General features: G+C 44.0%; 1 long non-coding RNA gene across 3 annotated transcripts in view; it reads right to left on the bottom strand.

Annotated features, from left to right (window-relative positions):
* The window catches only part of LOC105733235 (uncharacterized), a 68,303-nt gene that overhangs the window by 23,080 nt on the left and 23,328 nt on the right, over positions 1-21,895 (bottom strand). Inside the window, exons 2-6 of one of the 3 annotated variants that reach the window (XR_010337922.1) lie at positions 15,389-15,522; positions 10,810-11,065; positions 3,798-3,959; positions 2,639-2,776; positions 617-742 (exon numbers count right to left, since the gene is read on the bottom strand). This is a non-coding gene — a long non-coding RNA (uncharacterized LOC105733235). Of the gene's footprint in view, positions 1-616; positions 743-2,638; positions 2,777-3,797; positions 3,960-5,537; positions 5,653-10,809; positions 11,066-15,388; positions 15,523-21,895 lie in introns of those variants that run through there. The other 2 variants (XR_010337923.1, XR_010337924.1) reach the window with 2 other exon arrangements.

Here is a 21,895-nt window from a genome sequence, read left to right on the forward strand (position 1 = left end):
AAATGACTGAGGTCTGGCTCTCAGGATGAGCAGCTTTGATGAAGGTCACTCAGAAGCTGTTGGCAGGTATGAACTCAAAACCTTGTTTGCTCTCATCCTACACATCCCCATGAGTTCAATGCTTCTCAAAAGTTTTAGTCACAGAACCTTCTCAAACAAAATTTAAGCAGAATTGCATTGTTTGGAGCAGATAGCAGATAGCAGCTGAGTAGCTGAGAGCCAGGAAATGTGGGGGTGCCAGGAATAGGCTTCCCCTCAGTTTCCCCTTTCCCCACCCCCTGTCCCTGCAGTACCCCCACCAAACATCCCAAGAACCACTGCCCCCAAGACCACACAGCCTCCTTTAGTCAAGGGGCATTATATGCTGAGCCTTCCCTATCCCCGATTCCTCTTTTCCACAACCAGAGAGGACAGATGCTCCCAAGTAAAGGAGCTGAAATTCAAGTCAGAGACATTCCTAGGGGCTGTTTACTCAGTGTTCCATGCCTAACGGGTTCGGGTGTGCCCTCTGGCTGAATTATGCCTCTGACAGTCCAGCAGATGCTGCCAAGAAGCAAGGTTGGCATTGGGCAGCAGGGTCACCACCGCAGACATGTGGCATCTGATACCTGCCCACCTGCTTGACCCTTCCAGCATGTCTCCCTTCCGCAGACAGATTCCTGGCTCCGTTGTCTGGGGTTTCCTCATGCCTTCTCATCCTTTCCATACTGCTTCTGCACTGAGTCTGAGATCAGGGCAGCATCTCAAATTACACAGCAGGGGTTTGGGAGAGGAGAGAAGACATGGAAATGTTAATACCCAAGAAAATCCTGCTTTTTAAAAAAAACATTGGGCAGCACTTGGCAAGCATCCAGCGGTGCGGGTAGTAGACGCCACATCCCTTTGTACTTAATCTAAAAGGCGTATTTGACTAGGCAATCTATATCTTGACATCTCCTGGGAGCAGTGGGAGTGTGCCGGACCCGGAGTCAGAAGCTGGTTCTGCTTCCAGCTCAGCGGCGAACAGTTCCAGTGACCCTCAGCAATGTCTTGACCCTTTAACTTGGCCTATATTGTTAATAAAATAAAATGTCATTTCCAAGGCCTCTTCTAAGCTCTACCTTTGTGTTTAACAGGCCACTGCTAGTTACTGCCTGGCAGTCAGTCCTCAGCCCCCTTCAGAGCAAAGGGGTCCAGGAGGCTCTTTCAGTGAAGTTGTTCTGGACAGTGTCCTGCATGTTGAATGAAATCAGCCTTGTGACCTTGCTCAGGCCAAATGCAACCATACAGTGGACCAAGGGAAATTAGCCACCAGTCAGGTGGCCCGTAGCCACTCTATCCAAAGGGGGCCCTTCTTATTGACGGTGACAAGACTGAGATTCTCTCATGCCAGGAGGATGACTGAAATTCTTACAGAGAACATGCTGGAGTAACGCAGGAAGACAGGGTAATCTGAACAAGGACGGCCATTGCTCCATTTCTGCAGGGCACTCCCATAGGCCAGCTCCGGGAGCATGGGGACCCAGCACTCAGTTTCTCACGTGGCCTTACAGTCAGCACCCGTCACCAGAGGAAGGTCAGGCCCATCTTGTCCTGGCAACCGAGAATCACGTAGAGGTAATGATTCCATTCTATCTTGCAAGGAGGTCATGATGTGTAGGAGTTAAGGCCTGAGTCTTAAATCAACTGGGATTGTAAACTGGGCATTGGGGATTACTCCTTGTTTCTAACTATTCAGTTAGGATTAACTCTATGTGGGTCAATGGCGCAAACATTTCTTCAAAATCAGGAGCCCTGAGTAGATTGTTACTAATAAGGTGACCTTGAAAAAGATGCTTGACCTCTCTCTCAGCTTCCTCACCATCTGGTAGGTACAATGTTGTTCAATCTACCTGCCTCCTAAGCTGCTATAGAAAGAAATCAAATGTAATCATATACAGGAACATACTCAGGCGTATACAATGGACTAGATAAATAATTGTCCTTAAAACTCAGACAGTGAGGGGCATGAGACAATAGACCATAGAACTAACAGCACTCACTCAGGAATCAGACTTGATTGAGTTCAGATCATGGCTCTGCTGATTCCTACAAGAGTGACCTTGGGGCCAGGCATGGTAGCTCACATCTGTAATCCCAGCATTTTGGGAGGCCAAAGTGGGTGGATCACAAGGTCAGGAGTTCTAGAACAGCCTGACCAACATGGTGAGACCCCATCTTTACTAAAAATACAAAAATTAGCCAGGCATGGTGGTGCACACCTGTAATCCCAGCTACTCAGGAGGCTGAGAGAGGAGAATCACTTGAACCCAGGAGGCAGAGGTTGCAGTGAGCTGAGATCACACCACTGTACTCCAGCCTGGGTAACAAGAGCGAAACTCTGTCTCAAAAAAATAAATAAATAAAATAAAATAGAATAAAATAAAAAAAGAGTGACCTTGGACAAATTACTTAGCCTTTCTAGGCCTCAGTTTTCTCATCCGTAAAATAGCAATAATACAGCACTTACTCTATAGGGTTGTTAATTAATATATGTCAAGCACTTAGAGAAGTGCCTAGCATATAGTAAATGCTTCCAAATGTCTATTATCATAAAGAACACCACATTCCTCTGACCAGAAGCACAGCCCTCCGGTGCCCATAGAAGGGAAGCACTTACTGTGGACCTTGGCTTTCTTGAAAGGATGCCTGGTGGGTCCTTCTCCAACAGAGGTTGTTCCTGGCCTCCTATTCTGGCACAGTTGACTGTGAGAACCACGTGCAACTTCCACCTTCCCAAGAGCCTCAGTTTCCTCTCCTAGAAAAGAAAGGCATTGGTAATGTCCTATCCCACAGATGGTCATTTGGATTCCTTCATTTGTGGTATCCTGGACAAAGCCCCTACTCCATGATTTTCTGGATGTACACCCTACCGCAGATGGACGCATGAGCCCACGCAAGCCACCAAATCAGCAAGAGAAGTCAAGGAAACAACCCTGGCCCTGAAGCGCTCCCTCCGGAAGACATGGAGAATTATTTTTGCTTTAAATATCTCTAAAGAAGGTTTAGAAAAGGGACTTTCCAGCTTTTCCTTTGCCTTTACGTTTTCTGGTTGGGAACCCAGAAATTTCCTATCTTGAGTCCAGAAGGAAGCGAACATTTTTTAAGGGAGTTTTGTTTCCAGAACACAGTCTCTTCTCTTTAGCAAAGCCCTTAATTGGAAACAGTTGTCATTGGCCCCACTGGCATGCCCGGGGGTAGGAAGGGCATGCACCCAGCCTGCAGTGACTTTGCTCTACCATTTCCAAGGAGGCAGCCTGAAGAAGTGAGCCCCAGATGCTGGGGCCCTTGCTAGGCTGACCAGTTTGCTTGGTAAAGGGCTGGGGCAGAGGGTGGTTTCAGCTGAGCACACTTGGTTTTCTGCAGTGGTTCTCATTCAGGTTATCCAGACGATCATCTGGACGACCCCTAGAAAGGTCCCCTCCAAAGCAGAACAGGAGAGGAAGAGGGTGGCCATCGCACTTAGAGTGACTCTTCCGTGTTGGGTTAGCTGCTGGCTGGATTTCTGCCCTTGGCTGCAGCCTCTTGTTGATGACATATTCATACCCAGCCAGAACGACAGCCTTGGCTGCAGGTGTGGATTTCTTAACACCCAGATGTGAGCTGTGAGTGGTGCACAGCAGTGACAAGTTCCTAATATTTGCTCAGATGACATAAAAGTCTTTGTCCTTGAAGCAGATTCCAAGCCAAACCTTGACCTCTGTCACCCCGGCTTCCACAGATGCTTGCTTCATAAGTCCTAAGGTAAGAAATAGCACAGCTCCATCCTTGAGCCTTACCACAAACAAATGCCAACGTGCAATCCCAGGAAGCTTCTGCATTAGGAAGAGGCTGCTGGAGCACTTGCGGTGAGTGACCAGATCACTCAGGCTCTGTCAGATGACTTATGTCACATTCCTCAAGGAGAAAATTACGCTCTTTATCTGTGGCTGAGGTTTTCTCTGTGGAGGTAAAAAAAGAAATATTTTGTAGATTTTGCCTTTTTTCACCTCAAAAATATTTTTAAATTTAAAATGTTTTCTGAGGTAGGGTCTACATGAGGTGTGACATGGTAATTGTGAATTGCGCCATCCAGCTAAGCTAAGGCCTATGGAGCATAATCCACTCTTTCCTTCGGCAAATATTTGAACAGTGTGAAACTAAAACAGCCCGTTAAGCAATGTGCAAGGTTCTCCCCGTGAAACGCAGCCTGGAGTCACAAGACTTGATCAGTGGTCTGCAGCAGTCAGAGTCCAATTAAGACCTTTAGAGACTGTAAAGACAGGACCCATTATGGAATCTCACCCCAAACTAAAGACAACACCGAATTGCATTTTTTTTTTTTAAGCATAAGGGAAGGAAATCAATGATCTGATTTTTCCTATGATGAATGTTTCAGCAGCAAATGATCTCCACCTCTCCCATCTTCCCACCCCCGATTATCCCATCCCTCCAATTCCCTCCACCAAAATGCTCATCCACCAGAGGAAAGTCGGGGTGGGGGAGGGGTTGCACTTGAGTGACAGATGTGAGATTATGGCTAGAAAGTGAGAACTCAACCCAGGGGAGAGAGAGAGAGACTTCCATTCACAGCAAAGTGGTCTAAAGTAGGCCAAGGCAGCTGGTTGGGAGAGAAATGAGAATTCTCAAGGGGAGATGAAACTGATGCTGTAATCTCAGAGTGGGGAAGACATGGCAGAATTTAATTTGGGAAGTTTCCGTGAAAGAACTGAGGCTGTTGGAGCCTATGCGAGAGTAATATCAGAATGAAGTCAAAAGAGTTGATGTGAAGGCCATGCAGAAAATTATCTTGATTCTTCCAAGAAACTAAGGACAAAAGAAGTAACTCTGTTTCCACAGAGAAATGTGTGTTTTTGGGGAAGACTGAGGGAAAAAAATCGTTCAAAGAGAAACATTGGCTTTTAAAGTCACTAGACTCAAAGATGGGGTTGGGCTCATGGAAGGGAACAGAAAACTAGAAAGGCTTGGAAATAACTTTGTGCTATTTTTGGTTGATACAAACTGAACTTTCTTTCTTTATTTATTTCTTTTTCTGAGACTGAGTCTCTCTCTGTTGCCCAGACTGGAGTGCAGTGGCATGACTTCAGCTCACTGCAACCTCCATCACCCAGATTCAAGCAATTCTCCTGTCTCAGCCTCCCAAGTGCCTGGGACTACAGGCACGCGCCACCATGCCCAGATAATTTTTTTGTATTTTTAGTAGAGACAGGGTTTCAACATATTGGTCAGGATACTCTCGAACTCCTGACCTCGGGTGATCCACCCATCTCAGCCTCCCAAAGTGCTGGGATTATAGGCGTGAGCCACCGCACCCAGCCTATACAAGCTGAACTTTCTTAACTCCAAATTCTATAGTCTTTGGTGGACTGTATCCTAGATTCGCCTTCCCTTAGCTATGTTCCAAGAGGTTGGATAAGGTAGGCATTGTGTGGGAGGGGCACTGTAGGAGCCACAAAGTGGAAAGGCTGTGAATCCCAGGGTGCCCTCTTTGGAAAAGCCATTGGTAGAGGGTGACCTACCACACAAGGAACGATGTAAAGTGCCTGGAGGCTTCTGCTTGTGACTATCCTGAGGCCAGGTCTTCACAAGCTGTTATGTCTATTTGTTTTATTTATTTCTCTCTTAAGTTTCTTTAGCTGTTAAAAAAAAAAAAAAAAAAACAGTTCTCAAAGCAAGGTCCCTGGACCAACAACGTCAACATCACTGGGGAATGTAGAACGTGAAACAATGCTCTGCCTGGCCCAGACCTACGGAAGCAGAATCTTTAGGGGTAGGGCCAGCGATCTGTATTTTAATAAGCCATTCTTGCAATCTTGTTTGACAACCACCTGTTTAGCAAAACGGCAGACCCATTGCGCTATCAGAGTCTTAAATATTTCACCCTTGTGCTATTTATGGGTCTATTTTTGGCTTTTGTATTTAAACTGTCTTTGCAGAAATAGACAAGGTTTCTGTGCTGTAGAACTCAATGTTTCTGGAGTTATTACGCATATTACCAAATCCACAATTTTAACATTGGGGGTGAGGAGAAGGCACAGCAGGACCGGCATGTAATTTGATCAACTCAATCTGCCTTCTTTTTCTAGGGTGAGGGGAGTGCAAAACAGTACAAAGAGATGTGGGGAGGGGGGCTCTGGCTGAATTTGGCTCCCCCTGAGCTGTCCATCTGAGGCAACTGAGAAGTGTCCTTGAGACCTGCACCAGCTGGCTCTTGCCTTTGGATACAAGTGCTCAGAGGCCGGCATGTGATCTGCCAGCAGCAGCGAGGTTGCTCACATGCTTTCCATCTCCTTTTCCTTTCCAAATTCAATTATCTTGCATTTCTCAACCCTGAGTTTCCTCTTTAACCCCAGGAAAAATGGGATTTTAGACCCTGGAGACTCAGTTATATAGTTATCCCTTAGCCTCCTCTCCCCTCCCAGCCACACATTCTGACCAGCACTCTCCCTGTCTGGGTTCCAGACCTGCCAAGACATTCCAGGACAGAGGCGATTCCTTCCTGCTGGCCGTCTAGCTCCAGTTGTCAAGCCAGATATGTGAGGCCAAGCACAGGTATCTGTTAGAGAGGCCAAGAGATGCATGATCCCTGCAGCCTCTGGCACGTGCAGAGGAGCAGGCAACCGGGGCTTGTGCAAAGCTTGGAGACAGCAAGGAGCAGGAGAAGACTGTGTGTTATGTAAGTGAAACTGTGGGTTGCGCGCTGCTGTTCACCTGTTGCTAATTAGTGCACTGCCTGTCAGGACTCAGGCTAGAAGACATCTTCCTCCGACCCACGCTCACCTCGCTGTCAGAGTGAAGACATAATAATCCAGTCTAGGCCGGGCGCGGTGGCTCACGCCTGTAATCCTAGCACTTTGGGAGGCTGAGGTGGGTGGATCACCTGAAGTCAGGAGTTCAAGACCAGCCTGGGCAACATGGTGAAACCCCATCTTTTAAAAAATAAAAATAATCCAGTCTAGAAGGGTTCTGTCCAACAGAAGAATTTATTGAACCACGTGGCATGTTAGGTGCTGGGGATACGAGATGAATAAACCAGGGGCCCTGCTCACAAGGAACTCACGATCAAGAAGAGGGACACAAGTAAACAGTTGTGTACAATCCATGTGATAGAGAAAGCGAAACTATCTTCAGTGTATAAAAATCCTGCAGTGCTTTGAAAGTTGAGTCAGGCCCACTCAGAAGTCTCTTCCACAAGTGTATTCTAGGCAGTGAGAAGAGTAAGTGCAAAAGTTAGGTAGTAGGGCTGGGGTTCTCAAATCCTGAAATGGCAAAACCAAGCTAAGGTTTCCATGCCAGATACAGAGTCAGGAGGGCTGCTTCCTCTGGACGGGCCGGCAATAAGACTCAAAATGTGAGTAGGAGAACCCAAGAAGAAAGTAGGTAGGAACAGGTAAGGACATGGACAGAGAAGGTGGGGAGAAGCGGGGGTGGACAGATTGCCGGGATCATGAGCTAGCACTGAGGCTTGTCTTTGTGAGCCTCTGAAGCGGACACTTGGGAGCAGGAGCCGAGCATACAAGGCAGGGTCAGAAGAGAGGCAGCTGGAGCCCAGAAACAGTTTAAATACTCCCCTGCCCTGCCCTACATGGCCTTCTGTATCCGGGAAGGCACTAGCAGGAATGAGAGGGAGAATCCAGAAGCGGAGAACTGAAATCTGCCCATTTGAACACAAGATAAAGTTTTGAAAAAACATCGAGGAGCAAAGAATATACAAGGGTCAAAAAGTTTATGAAGCAAAAAAGAATACCCCAGAGGCATGTTTTGTTCTATTTCCTGACCTACAAAGAGATCTCCCTCAAATGTCAAGCTCTTACGCCAGCTCTCTTTTCCTCTCATGGCCCCATCACCTGGGCTGTAACTTCAATTACCATGAACACCCTCAGTCTCCAGACCAGCCTCTCTCCCAGCTGATAAGTGCTTACTGGACCTTCACCTTGAACCCCCATGGATGCTGCAACCCTAATATGTCCAAAACTAAATACACAATCACCAGCCCTCCCTGCTGTCCCCTTGCCATTGGGCCCTAGCTCAGGGAATGGTACCTCAATTCACCTTAATGCCTGACCCAGAAATCCAAGGAGGCCTCTCTCTCACCTCCTCCCTCTGATTAGATTATTTTCTAAGCCACTCTGGAACCTATTCAGCTTGTGTTAGTTTGCTATTTCTGTTGTAACAAACTGCCACAAACTTGTGGCTTAAAACAACACAGGTTTATTATCTTATATTCTGAAGGTCAAAAATCCTACAATCGGGATGTCAGCAGGGCTGTGGTACTTTTGGAGGCTCCAGGTAAAAATCTGCTTCCTTGCCTTTCCCAGCTTCCAGAAGCCGCCTGCATTCCTTAGCTTGTGGCCCCTTCCTCCACCTCCAAAGAAAACAGCAGAGCATTGTTGGAGCTCAGAAAACAATACCCCAAAATGAAAGTCTCAGAAGCAGCCTCAGAAGCAAAACTTCTTCCCTGACCTTCTCCTGCACTCCTGTCTCTCAGTCCCATTCTCCCCTGAGGCAAGTCACAGAAACTAGAATCCCTCTTCTCCAAGCTGGATCACAGAAACCAGATCATCTTTTCCCCAAAGCCAGCCATAGAACCTAAAAATATTTCTCTAACTTTCCCTCTACCTTTCTGTGTAATAACTGGCCATAAGGTAACTGTCTCACCTACCTTGTTTGACTGGAGGTCATAAGATCCCCATTCCAGAGAGGGTCCTGCCCCACTCCCAGAAGGAAGTAATGCTGCTCAGAGAGAACAGGAGAAACTAGGCAGACAGGACTTGCTGTGTCCCCAGTCTATTAGTGAAGCTGCCTTTGCAGAAATGATGACAGTGAGAGAAATCTGACATAGAAAAATTATGATAGTGAGAGAAATCTGACATAGCTGACTCCACCTTGTTTCCGACCTCAAGATATCCTTGTTCTTTCCTGGGTATAGTCTAAGCTAACTTTGGGAGGAATTTAGTTTATAGTTTGAACAAAGATGTTAACAGCTCCTTCTCAAAACTAACCCTCTTCTTGCTCAGGAATGACAAACTGCCTTTGTAAGACTAATAAATTAGCCACAAGTTAGAATTATGGTTCACAAGTCATGTAGCTGAAGGTCACAAGACTTGTTACCTCCTCAATTGCTCCTATAGATAGTATCACTATTGCAAAACCTAAAATTGGTGTTTGAGGTATCTTTCAGACCTTCAATTTTGATAGACTAGCTGTTGCCATCCAGACCAGTTATTCCATACCAGGAAACTGGCTCTATTTGTCTTGTGACCCCCTACCCAGGAACTAACTCAGCACAAGAAGTCAGCTTCAATCCTCTATGATTTCCTTCCCAACCCCACCAATCAGCATACCTATTCCCTAGCTCCCTCTCCACCAAACTACCCTTAAAAAAACCCCAGCCTCTGAGTTCTCAGAGATGTGGATTTGAGAATTGTCTCCCATCCTTTTGCTTGACTGGCCCTGTGATTAGTGAAATCTTTCTTTGCTGCAACACCTGCTGTTCTCAGTAAAGTGGCTTTTCTGGGTAGCAGGCAAGAAGAATCTATCAGACAATTACATTAGCATTAGATCATAACATTTTTGTCCAGTCATATTTCTACATGGCTGTCCATACTTTTCTGAACCTAAGCATAAACATAGACAATTTCCCCTGTATCTTTAAGTCTTCATTCTGAAGGCACTTGTGTTATATGCAGAACCTTAAGTAAATAAGCCTTAAATATGTTTATATGCCTTTTCACCAAGTAATCTGCCATTTGTGAGTTGATTTTTCAGCAAATCTTCAGAGAGCGAAGGGGAAATTTTCCCTTGGTCCCTACAGTTTCAACAAAGTTCTCTATTTTTCCATCTTTTAAGGATTTTTGTGATTACCTTGGGCCTACCCAGATAATCCAGGATAATCTCCCCATCTCAAGATCCTTAACTTAATTCAAGTCCTTTTTGTCTTATAAAGTAACATTTTCACATGTTATTTTATAATCAGGCTCTCGCCCCAGCACTCTTTTAGGATTAGGAAATGAACCTCTTTGGGGGGCCATTATTCTACCTACCACACATCACTTCCTACCCAATACCACTGCTAACATCTCCTTCATTAGGAGTTACCAATACACTCCCAAGTGCATAGAAGAATCACAAAGTATTTAATGAGGGGAAGAACAAGAGAGAGAGAAGAAGGAGAAAAGAAAGAGAAAGGAGAAGAAAGCCTCTTCCCATAGACTCCTTGAAGCAAAGGATGCCTTTCATTCCCAATCTCTTCCTTAGTTTCATTGACCCCAGTATTTCCCGCTCCAAACCATTCTTGGCCTTGTTCTTTCCTTTTGCCCTTGCTATTTGCTCTGGCTAGAATTCAATCTCTATTTCCTAACAGTCATCCCCACTCTACCTCAACTCCTACACAGAGCACCTGGCTAAGTCCTGGTCCTTCAGGTTTCAGCTGAGATGTCATTTCTTCCCCAGGAAGCCTTCTCCAGCTCTCAGGTTTAGGTCTCCTGAGGTCTCCAGTGGGCACCACTGTACCTTGCTCTTATCTGTCCTAGTCCTTATCTCATCCAAAAGTCATCATCTGTTCTCTTGTCTATCTTCTGCTCTGAGCTTTCAACACTTTGAGAACAAGGTCTGAATCTTTTTCCATGTTGTCCCCCAAGTACATTTTAGGGCTCAATAAATATTTTCTGAATAAGATTTTAAAAATAAAATAACACTTCTTTTCACTAAAACTCTTTGGAAGCCAGGTCTGATCTAGTTGCTTGTGTTCAATGCTAGCCCGAGGTCTTGCTCTTTATTGGCACTTATTACCTGCTGTTGGCTTGATTGGAGAGTGTGGTGACAAAGTCAATAGATGCATTCCAGTGGGAAGGGAGGGGGCAGTGAACAGTTCAAGGCTTGTCAGTTGGTCCCAGATCAGGAAGGCAACTGAGGACAAGGCCCTGGCAGACAGGCATGGAAGATTTTCCAAAGCTGGGGATCCAAAAGAGAGGCTTCCCCTCTCAGGTCACATAGGCGAGGCTGGACTCTGCTGTCTGTAATTTCATCACTGGCCAGAGCAGGATTCCTGAGATGTAATAAGAATTCCAGGACAGCACACATGAGGCAGCAGCTGGCAGACAGCCTTATGCTAGATGAAGGCTGGGTGGTGAGGCAGTTCCCCAGCAGAGGCACACGCTAGAGGGGCCCAAATTCCTTCCTGCTCCACCTGCCATAATCCACCTCCCCTTCCCCCTTCTCATCTGTATTTCTGAATGCCAGGCCCACTCAGGCCAGACATTTAAGAGAGCACCACCAAACTTCTAGCACCTTCAACAGTTGTCAGGACTGATGAAAAAAAAATGTTAGCAAATGACTCTTCCCCACCTGTTTTTGATAGATGAAGGACTGAAAAAATCATAGTTTGTCTCCTTCAGGAGTTTGTGTGGCCAATACAAATCATGTCAAAAGTACTTGTTAATTTAGTTTCTATAGACTAGAAGATAAACAAGTATCTCTTTCTCTCTCTTCTTCTCTTTTTACTTTTTTAAAAAATCAAATAAAATAAATATTACAGGACTTTCACAGCCAAAGTCAACTTTTCACTTCCTCTTCAAAAATTTCCTGAAAATTTTTGTTTTGGTCTTTTGATTTTTTTTTTTTCAGATAGAGTCTCGCTCTGTCACCCAGGCTGGAGTGTAGTGGCACGATCTCGGCTCACTGCAACCTCCACCTCCCAGGTTCAAGCGATTCTCCTGCCTCAGCCTACTGAGTAGCTTGGATTACAGGTGTGCACCACCACACCTGGCTAATTTTTGTATTTTTAGTAGAGACAGGGTTTCACCATGTTGGTCATCTGGTTTCAAACTCCTGACCTTGTGATCCACCCGCCTTGGCCTCCCAAAGTGCTGGGATTACAGGCGTGAGCCACTGTGCCTGGCTGTTTTGATTTATTTCTCTTTTTAACATTTATTATTATACTTTAAGTTCTGGGGTACATGTGCAGAACATGCAGGTTTGTTACATAGGTATACATGTGCCATGGTGGTTTGCTACACCTGGTTTATTTCTTTTCACAGTTATATGATATTTACTTACTCATTTTTCTCTTAGTGAACATTTAGGTTGTTCTGGGTTTTTTCTTCTTTCAAATAATTCTACAATATATTATTCTGCATATCTTATGTACACATGGGAGAATCCCTTACATGGAATTGGTGGTTAAGTACTTCCACATCTTAACTACATAAGTAATTACTAAATTACTATCCAAAATGGTGGCATCAACTTATACTCTCACCCACAGTGTACACGCTGCTCTGTATCTTCTCGAATACTTTGGCAAATGGCTGTTTTTACCAGTCTTATAGATATAAAATGGTACCTTGCTTTGCTTTAATTTACGTTTACCTGACTACTACTGAGATTGGCATCTTTTCATGTATTTATTGGCCTTTTAGATTTCATCTTCTGTGAATTGCCTGTTAATATCTTTTGCCTAATTTCCTATTGAGACATTTATCTTTTTCTTAATTTATAGTTTGGATTGCCTATAAATTTGTCTATACGATTTGAATCATATAGAATGCATATGATTCAGAATCATATATATTCTGAAACACAGTCCTTTTTTTTTTGTAGAAATGTGGTGTTGCTATTTGGCCCAGGCTAGTCTCAAACTCTTGACCTCAAGCAATCCTCCCACCTTAACCTCCCAAAGCTCTAGGATTACAGGCATGAGCCACCATGCCCAGCCTGGATACTGGTCTTTGTTCTTTATAGGCTATGTTCAATCAAGTCTTCCAAGAAGCAGACATCAAAACATAATTGGAAGTGCAAGACAATCGGGGGTAATAGCTATGCAGGATAATGGGGAAAAGAGTAGACATGTTTGGGGAGAGTTTTCAGACCCCACGCAGGTCTTTATGCCTGTGAAAGGGAAGAAAAGGAAGGAGAACTGGGTAAGAAGAGCCTCCATCTGCAGGGCAACTCTGAGAAAGTTAGCCAGGCTAATGGGAAGCCCCAGAAGGAAGTCTGCCTTTTAAAGAAGTCCCACATTGAGCAGAAATGAGCAGAAGTGACTCAACTCTGGTACTCCCTCAAAGTGCTCAGTCATTGGCTAGCATCATCAGAGTGAGCAGGGCCTCTGCTCAAACACAGTAGTGGATCCTGAAGGTGGGGCAACTCCAGAGTGTCAGCCAATCATACCTCATAGGTGTGTCTCTGTTGAAAGGAACCAAACAGCACACTCCCATAACTACCACATTGCAAATATCTTCTCCCAGTTTGTGTTTGCCTATTTTTTATTTTCCTTTATGGCATCTTTTGAGGAAAAGAAGCTTTACCTTTTTTATTTGTTTGTTTGTTTGAGACAGGGTCTCTCTCTGTCACCCAGGCTGGAGTGCAGTGGCACAGTTATGGATCACAGCTGCCTCAACCTCCCTGGCTCAAGCAATCCTCCCGCCTCAGTCTCCTGAGCAGCTGGGACTACAGGGGTACACCCCCATGCCTGGTATGGGTTGGCTCTGTGTCCCCACCAAAACCTCATGTCGAATTGTAATCCGACGTGTTAAAGGAGGGACCTGTGGAAGGTGATTGGCTCATCAGGGTGGTTTCTAATGGTTTAGCACTATCCCCTTAGTGCTGTCTCATGATAGAATTCTCATGCGATCTGGTTGTTTAAAAGTGTATAGCACTTCCCCCTTCTCTCTCTCCTGCCACCATGTGAAGATGTGCTTGCTCTCCCACTTCACTATCCATCATGATTGTAAGTTTCCTAAGGCCTCCCCAGCCATACCTCCTGTATAGCCTGCAGAACTGTGTGTCAATTAAATCTCTTTTCTTTATAAATTACCCAGTGTTAGATAGTTCTTTATAGCAGTGTAAGAATGGACTAACACAGTTCTTGACTATGTTTGTCTATCTTTTCTAGAGATGAGGTCTTACTAGTTTGCCTAGACTGGTCTTAAACTCCTGGGCTCAAGTGACCCTCCCACCTTGACCTGCCAAAGTGCTGAGATCATAGGCATGAACCACCCTGTGCCCAGCTGAAGCTTTACATTTTAATGCACACAAATTTACCAATGTTTTTCTTAAGGGTTTGTACTTTTTCTGTTTTATGATATTATTGCCTATACTGTGATCTTGGAAGTTTTTCTATATTTTCTCCTAGAAGTCTGAAAGTTTTAAATTTTTTTCACCTAAAATTTCATATTGTTGGGTTTTTTCAATATGGGCTATCAAATTCTCAGTACCATTAACTGAATAATTTATCCTTTCTCTACTGATCTGCATGTCATCTCTGCCACATATCAAGTCTTCACAAGTACAGGGATCTGTTTCGGAAGTCTCTATTCTGTTCTATTGGTCTGTTTGTCTCTTTCTGTGCTAAAACCACATAGTCTTAATTTAACAGGTCTTATAATCTTATAGGGTGAGTTGCTCATCTTGTGTTTTTCAAAATTTGTTAACTATTTTTGGTCCTTTTTCACAGCAATGTCAGAATCATGTTGTCTAGACCCATAAAAAAAATCCTATGTGGATTTGGTTGGAGTCACATAAAATTTATAGATTAATCTGGAAAGAATTGAAATTTATGACACCAAATCTTCCTATCACAAATACATCTTATCTAACTATTAAAGAATACCTAGGCCAAACTGACACAAGAACAGAAAATCAAACACCGCATGTTCTCACTCATAGGCGGGTGTTGAACAATGAGAACACATGGACATAGGGAGGGGAGTATCACACGCTGGCGGGGGGAACTAGGGGAGGGACAGCAGGGGGTGGGGAGTTGGGGAGGGATAGCATGGGGAGAAATGCCAGATATAGGTGATGGGGAGGCAGGCAGCACATCACACTGCCATGTGTGTACCTATGCAACAATCTTGCAAGTTCTTCATATGTACCCCAAAACCTAAAACGCAATAAAAAATATATATATATAAAAAGAAAAAATACATATCAAAGAGGAAATTACATTGAAAAAGTAATCCGAGCCCTTTGCTTTAAAAATAGGGAGAGCTTCAAAGGCATTTATGTCCCAAATGTGGTAGCTTTCTAAAAAACAGAGGGAGTTCAGTGGCAATTGAAAAGTTAGCAGTTTGCAAAACCACAGTTGTTATCCATGGTTTGATAGTGACACATTCATTCATCCACTCCTATTTTGTCAGGCAGAATGAGAATGGAAATAAAAAGGTACGTGACTATTAAAAAAAAAAAAAAAAAAAAGAATACCTAGGCCAGGCAAAGTGGTTCATATCTGTAATCCCAGCACTTTGGGAGGCCAAGGCAGGAGGATCACTTGAGGCCAGAAGTTTGAGATTAGCCTGGGCAACATAGTGAGACCTTATCTTTACCCAAAAAAAAAAAAAAAAAAAAATTGGCCAGGTGTGGTGTGACTCACCTGTAGTCCCAGTTACTCAGGAGGCTGAAGCAGGAGAATTACTTGACTCCAAGAGTTCAAGGCTGGAGTGAGCTATGATGGTGCTACTGTACTCCAGCCTGGGTGACAGAGAGACACCCTGTCTCTTAAAAACCCTAAGAACAAAAACAAAAAAAAAAGAATAGCTAAATAAGTTTTTTAATTTAATAATATGTATAATTTAAATTTATAATATATATAATTTAATTTTATAGTTTTCTTTATAAAGATCATGTATATATTTCTGGTACTTTATAGCTTTTGTTTCTCTTATATAGATATTAGCTTTAAATTTTTTTATTTTCTAACTGTGGTTGGTACCTTAAAATGCACATTAATTTTTGTATAATGATCTTCTATCTAGCAACTTTGATGCATTCTCCTATAAATTTTATGAGGCTCTTTTTTATACATCTCTGGAAAGTTTAGATACTTCTGTACCCAAGAAAAAGTTATTGGCAAGCACTTATCCTTGGTGACCAAAGCAGTCCAAGCAAAGAACTAACTCGCTAACACCCGTGGCTAAACTACTGCAGCTTGTTCCTAAATCTTACTATCCTATTGACATATGCAACAGCAATGCCCTCTTCTGGACACCTGCCAGCAAGACAGGTCTCCAGGGAAAAAGCTCGTGCTTGTTTAGATCAAAGATCCAGACCAAGTGGCCTAGCTTGAGGTCAGCCTTGCTGTTACAAAACAGAATGATCCCCAGGCAAAGGGCTCAGAGCCAGCTGGGTTAAATGAGGGGCTGCCTGGATGACCTGATTAGAGGATGGTGTTTCTTGATTGGCCACATCCACTCTGTCCTTCCACTCGCCCAGCTTGAAAAGGCCTTGGGGACATCAGAAAGCAGGCCAGAAGGAGAAGGAAACACCGCATGGAGAAAGAGTTAAAGTGAAGCCTGCCCCTTGCCCACTGAATACCCCTGCTCAGCCCGCAAGCTGTTCCCCAGCTAGGCTTCCACTCAAATCGTCCATCTGGCTTGATGACTGGGGGCAGTTGGCAGCTTCGAGAGACCTGTGAGGCCAGGAAAAGGCATTCCATAGCTGTTGGCTTTGAGGTCATCCTATGTGATGCTAAAGAGAGACAGAAAGAGAAGGAGGATGAAGAGCTGATACCATTTGTTGGGCACTGGCATCTCATTGGACCCCAGCTGTCTCCACACAATGGCCCAGAGGCAAGGTGACTTTTCCAGAGATCCCACTTCCCCTTAAAGAAGGGCCATTTCTCCATGGCCTACTTGGGTGCATAGGACCCTAATGGCCTGATGTGAAGGGCTGGTTTTATTTCCATAACTATCAAAGCTGAAAGCCAGTGGGGCAGAGTAAAAAGTCAATGAACCTCAAGTCCTACAGACCTGAGTTCAAATCCCTATGTGAACTCAGGCAGGGTATAGTCAACTCTTCTGAACTTTGATTTCATCCTCTGTCTAAGGAAGAAGAAAATACTTTCCTTGTTAATTAAACTGAAATTAAATCATGTACATCGCAGCAGAGTGGCTGCCTGATAAAGCTGTTTTGAATCCTTAGAAGGATAGTCGCTGAGTCACCTCTCTAATGGATGTGGGATACTTGCCAATCTCAACCTTTTCCCAGTGAACTAGGAAATATGAGTTATCCTCAAATGGGAGGCAGTCACTAGGTCCTGTGTTGTGTGATCAGGATGGAGTTTATGTAGATATGGTAACTCATTCTATTCTTATGACAGCCCTGTGAGGTAGATAGAATGGATATTCTAGCCATGCTGCAAATGAAGAGACTGCGGTTCAGAAAAGCACTGTAATGTCTTAAAGTCACGAGCAGGACATAGAGAGCAGAGATAAGAAGCTGTGTGCATCCTTTCCAGAAGCCTTTGCTGTCCTGCCCAGGTCATTACTCTTCTCCTGTCTTGATAATCTCGTCCTAGACCTCAGGTAATCCCATAGGTTTTTTGTTTTATTTTCTTTTTAGAGACAGAGTCTCACTCTTTCATCCAGGCTGGAGTACAGCAGCACAATCATGGCTCACAGCAGCCTTGAACTCCTAGGCTTAAGCAGTCCTCTTGCCTCTGCCTCCAGAGTAGCTAGGACTATTGGCGTGCACCACTGGGCCTGGCTAATTTTTTTTTTAATTTTTTGTATAGAATAGGTCTCACTATGTTGCCCAGGCTGGTCTCTAACTCCTGGCTTCAAGCAGTCCTCCTGCCTCAGCCTTCCAAAGCACAGAGATTACAGGTATGAGCCACTGTGCCCTGCCTTAACCCCACAGTTTTTAACTTAGCTCTGGAGCAATCCTGATCTCTCTTTTTCAGAGGATAAATTAATTATTTCAGTTGCCAGAAGCAACAGTTCGTTGACCTACATGACCCTTCCGGACAATTCTTGTTAACAAGAATTGACTGAAAAGCTATGGCTTTTTTCTGTTCTTGCTTTTCCTAGGAACTGCCATTGTGTGTAATGACCATGAGCTGGAGAGTACAATCAAATAACATTAAAGAGGCAAGAAAGGCTCATGGGAAGAAAAAAAGGGCAAAAGAAGCATTTTTATAGGAATCAGCAAATCAATATTTAAACAAAAAGTGATTGCTCTTATTATATATTGTCTTTACTAGAATGATCTGTGCAGCTATACCGGTTCCTTCATTCATTTGTAAGGTTCTGGAGGAAAATGTGTCTCTGCCTGTGTTAAATCTTCTGCCACACCTGGCCTGGTATCTAGCACTCACACAATGACCCATAGAAGGAAGGAATCGGTGGCTCATCCTCCAGAAATGCCTTCAACTCTGGCTTTCAGTTATGTCTGACATTCTCACCATGAGTTCCATGTCTTGGAGGCTGTTCCTTTCCACCAGGTTAACCAGATCCCACACACTCTGTCCCTAGAGCAGAGCAGGACATCATGGGGAGAGCCCTTTAAAGAAGAAAGTTGAGGGAAAAGCTGACACATGGGACATGGCCAGTCCTATGAGGGACTCAAATGAGAATACATGCTAGGACACGGAGCATGGCTCCAACTCCCATAGGAGGGAAGAAAACTCAGGGTCCCTGAGAAGGCAGATATTGCTCACACCATCATTCTGGCAGGACGAGTTTGGTTCCATGCTGCAACCTGGGCTGCAATATTGAGCAACTCCAAGTGGCTCCTGTGTGAATCGAGATGATGGCCTTGGTCTCATTCCCTTGGTCTCCATCAAAATTGGGATGGACTACTATAGACCTCCGGGGAGCCCAGAATGCTCTTCAGAGCAGGAGATGCTCAGAGCCTCATTCCACCAAGGCACGTCAAGAGGCTACTGATGTATTATTTCTAATTTTTTCACTTACTGTTTTGGTCATTGACTTATTCAGTCATCCATTCATTAACATACTTATCCCTGTTTTGTTACAAAATGGATTTAAAGTAAAACTAATTTATCCAGAAGATAATTTTTTTTTTTTTTTTTTTAGAGATGGGGTTTTGCCATGTTGCCCAGGCTGGTCTCAAACTTCTGAGCTCAAGCAATCCACTGGCCTCAGCCTCTCAAAGTGCTGGGATTACATACAGGTGTGAGCTACCATGCCTGTCCTAGATGATATTTTTTAAAGTTAACTCATTTATATCATCAGTTGCATTTGATAATTTAATTCAACAAATAATTTTAAAATGCCTAACTCTACAAACAGTGAGACATCAGTGAAAAGACAAGCATGGACCCCACATGAATGTACATTATAGTCCAGCTATGAACAAGTAACAAACAATTTGAATATAATTGCACACCAGTTACTTCATAATTCTAGTAATCTTTATTTATTTATTTATTTTTGAGACAGAGTCTTGATCTGTAGCCCAGGCTGGAGTGCAGTAGTGCGATCACGGCTCACTGCAGTCTTCACCTCAGAGGCTCAAGTCATCTTCCCACCTCAGCCTCCTAAGTACCTGGGACTACAGACACACATCACCATATCTGGCTAATTTAAAAAAAAAAAATTGTAGAGACAGGGCCTCACTATGTTGCCCAGGCTGACCTCAAACTCCTGGAATTAAGTGATCATCCTGTCTCAGCCTTCCAAAGTGCTAGGATTATGAGCATGAGCCACTCTGCCTGGCAAATCTTCTTAGTCAGTCCCTAACTACTGCAAAAATTAATGTTCATAGCCATTTATATTTTATATACTTTAATGATATCTCATTAATTGTCATTCCATTCCTTGACAACCAAAAGTTGCTCTCCAGAGCAAGGCTGGTGCAACAGCTGCCCTCTGGCTCCCGCCCCCAGCCTTTGCTCCTCAACAGCCTGCTGCTACCACCCAGGCAGTGGCCATCAGTGAGCTCTCCCCTGAAAATGAAAGAACTTACATATAAACCTGTAAGTGAGAATGGATGTTAATCAGTAGACAATTTTTAATGCAACTTGCCAACTACAAGCAAGCATGAGGAAATAGCTAAATTTGTAGAGACCCATTCTCAAACAAGGTCTAGTTCTGTTTAGCTAAGCTCATCCAGCTTACTTCAGAATTCAATTTAACAAACCCCACCTCCCCACCCAGGGACTGACAAGGACTCATGAGTTATTTGTGCCTCAGGACACCCACGGAAGCCAGGCCTTCTCTAGCCCAGGATCCTCTGTCCTGGCTCCAGATAAGAGTCCCTTGTTTCACCAGCCTCCACCCCATGTGCAAGCCAGGGTTTCTTCTTCACTGAGGAGATGCTAGTGATTCAGGTCCTTCCTGGGTTTATGCAGAAAGAGACATTGGTTCTCTTGACCTGCCAAGCTATGTGAAAAAGCACTGAACTCAAGCCAGATATTTTACAGTCCTATCTAGAGGACTAAGGGAACTGCATTTGACCTCTAAGAGCCAGAGTTTTCTTCCTGGGGAAATAGTGATTCTGCTACCAGCCCTGCTTTTCTCCCTGGCTGGCTGCAAGACTTAGGGCCTAGTGCAGTGTACAGCTCTGTGTAGAAAGAGGGAGGGACTCATGCTCACACACTCATCTTCTGCTGGGATGCCTGGCTCTCTTGGCTCTATGTTTACCTGCATCCTAGAGGCTCCACTGTGGTCAGGATCAGATGTAAGTCAGGATACTTATAAAAGTTATAATTACACAAGTTTAAGCTGGTCTCCAACTCATGATCTCAGGTGATCCACACACCTCGGCCTCCCAAAGTGTGGGGATGATAGGCATGAGCCATGGCACCCAGCCCTAGATGTTTTAAATGAAATGTTTGGTGTCCCAAACCTAGATTACAATCTGAAGAAGATTGTAATCAGACCTCTGTATAAACCAACGCAAAAATGAAGCCAATCTTGGGTGCTGGGTCAAGGTTGAAATCTCATGATCTCCCAGCTGTGAGCCATGTTTGAGACAGTCCAGGCTAATCCCCACCTTTTAGAGATGAAGAAAGGGAAGCCTGGCCACTGGCTCCATATCACCCCTAAAGTTAATAACAAACCAGGACCCAGGCACCACATTCCTCATCTCCCCAGTCAGAAGCTGAGGGTAATGGCTAATATTTGTGCCTTGAGCTTTAAACTTTTTCTGAATGTGTTTGGATTTTTTTATATAAGTTATAATTATAAATATCCTGACTTAGATTCTTTCCTTCACAAAACAGAACAGCTAAGATCACTCAGTGAGTTAGAGACAGAGGCTGAGTTAGTGCACTGTGTGAGGGTGTTAGAAAGAGTTGGGAAAAAAAGATGAATTTTTTTTTAAACTGCCTTGAAAATAGTGGTAGGATACACAATATTGAAGGAGAAGAACAAAGTTAGAGGACCTACACTATCTGACTTCAGGACTTACTATAAAGTTACAGCAACTGAGACAGTATGGTATTGGCAAAAGAATAAATAAAGAGATCAATGAAACAGAATAGAGATTCCAGAGACAGACCCATATAAATATAGTCAATTGATCTCTGACCAAAATCACAAAGGCAATGCAATGGGGAAAAAATAGTCTTTTCAAAAAATGGTACTAGGACAACAGGACATAGGAGAAAATCTAGATGACCTTGGCTTTGGTGGTGACTTTCTGTTGTTGTTGTTTTGTTTTTTGTTTGTTTGGGGTTTTTTTGTTTTTTTTTGGAGACAAGGTCTCTGTCACCCAGGCTGGAGTGCAGTGGCTCAACCGGGGGGCTCACTGCAGTCTTGACCTCCCAGGTTCAAGTGATCCTCCCACCTGAGCCTGTGTAGCTGGGACTACAGGCACATGCCACTATGCCTGGCTAATTTTGTTAAAATTATTTGTAGAGATAGAATCTCTCTGTGTTGCCAGGCTGTCTTGAACTCCTAGGCTCAAGTGATCCTCCCACCTTGGCCTTCCAAAGTGCTGAGATTACAAGTGTGAGTCACTGCACCCAGGGAGGTTATGACTTTTTTGACGACACCAAAGGCATGATCTATGAAAGAAAAAACTGATAAGCTAGACTTCGTTAAAATCAGAAGCTTCTGCTCTGTAAAAAATACTTATGAGAATAAAAAGAAAAGTCACACACAGGGAGAAAGTACTTGCCAAAGATATATTTGAT

This window comes from Aotus nancymaae, unplaced genomic scaffold, assembly GCF_030222135.1.
Source record: "Aotus nancymaae isolate 86718 unplaced genomic scaffold, 86718_ANA_hifiasm-v0.15.2.pri h1tg000057l, whole genome shotgun sequence".
Taxonomy (NCBI): Eukaryota; Metazoa; Chordata; class Mammalia; order Primates; family Aotidae; genus Aotus; species Aotus nancymaae.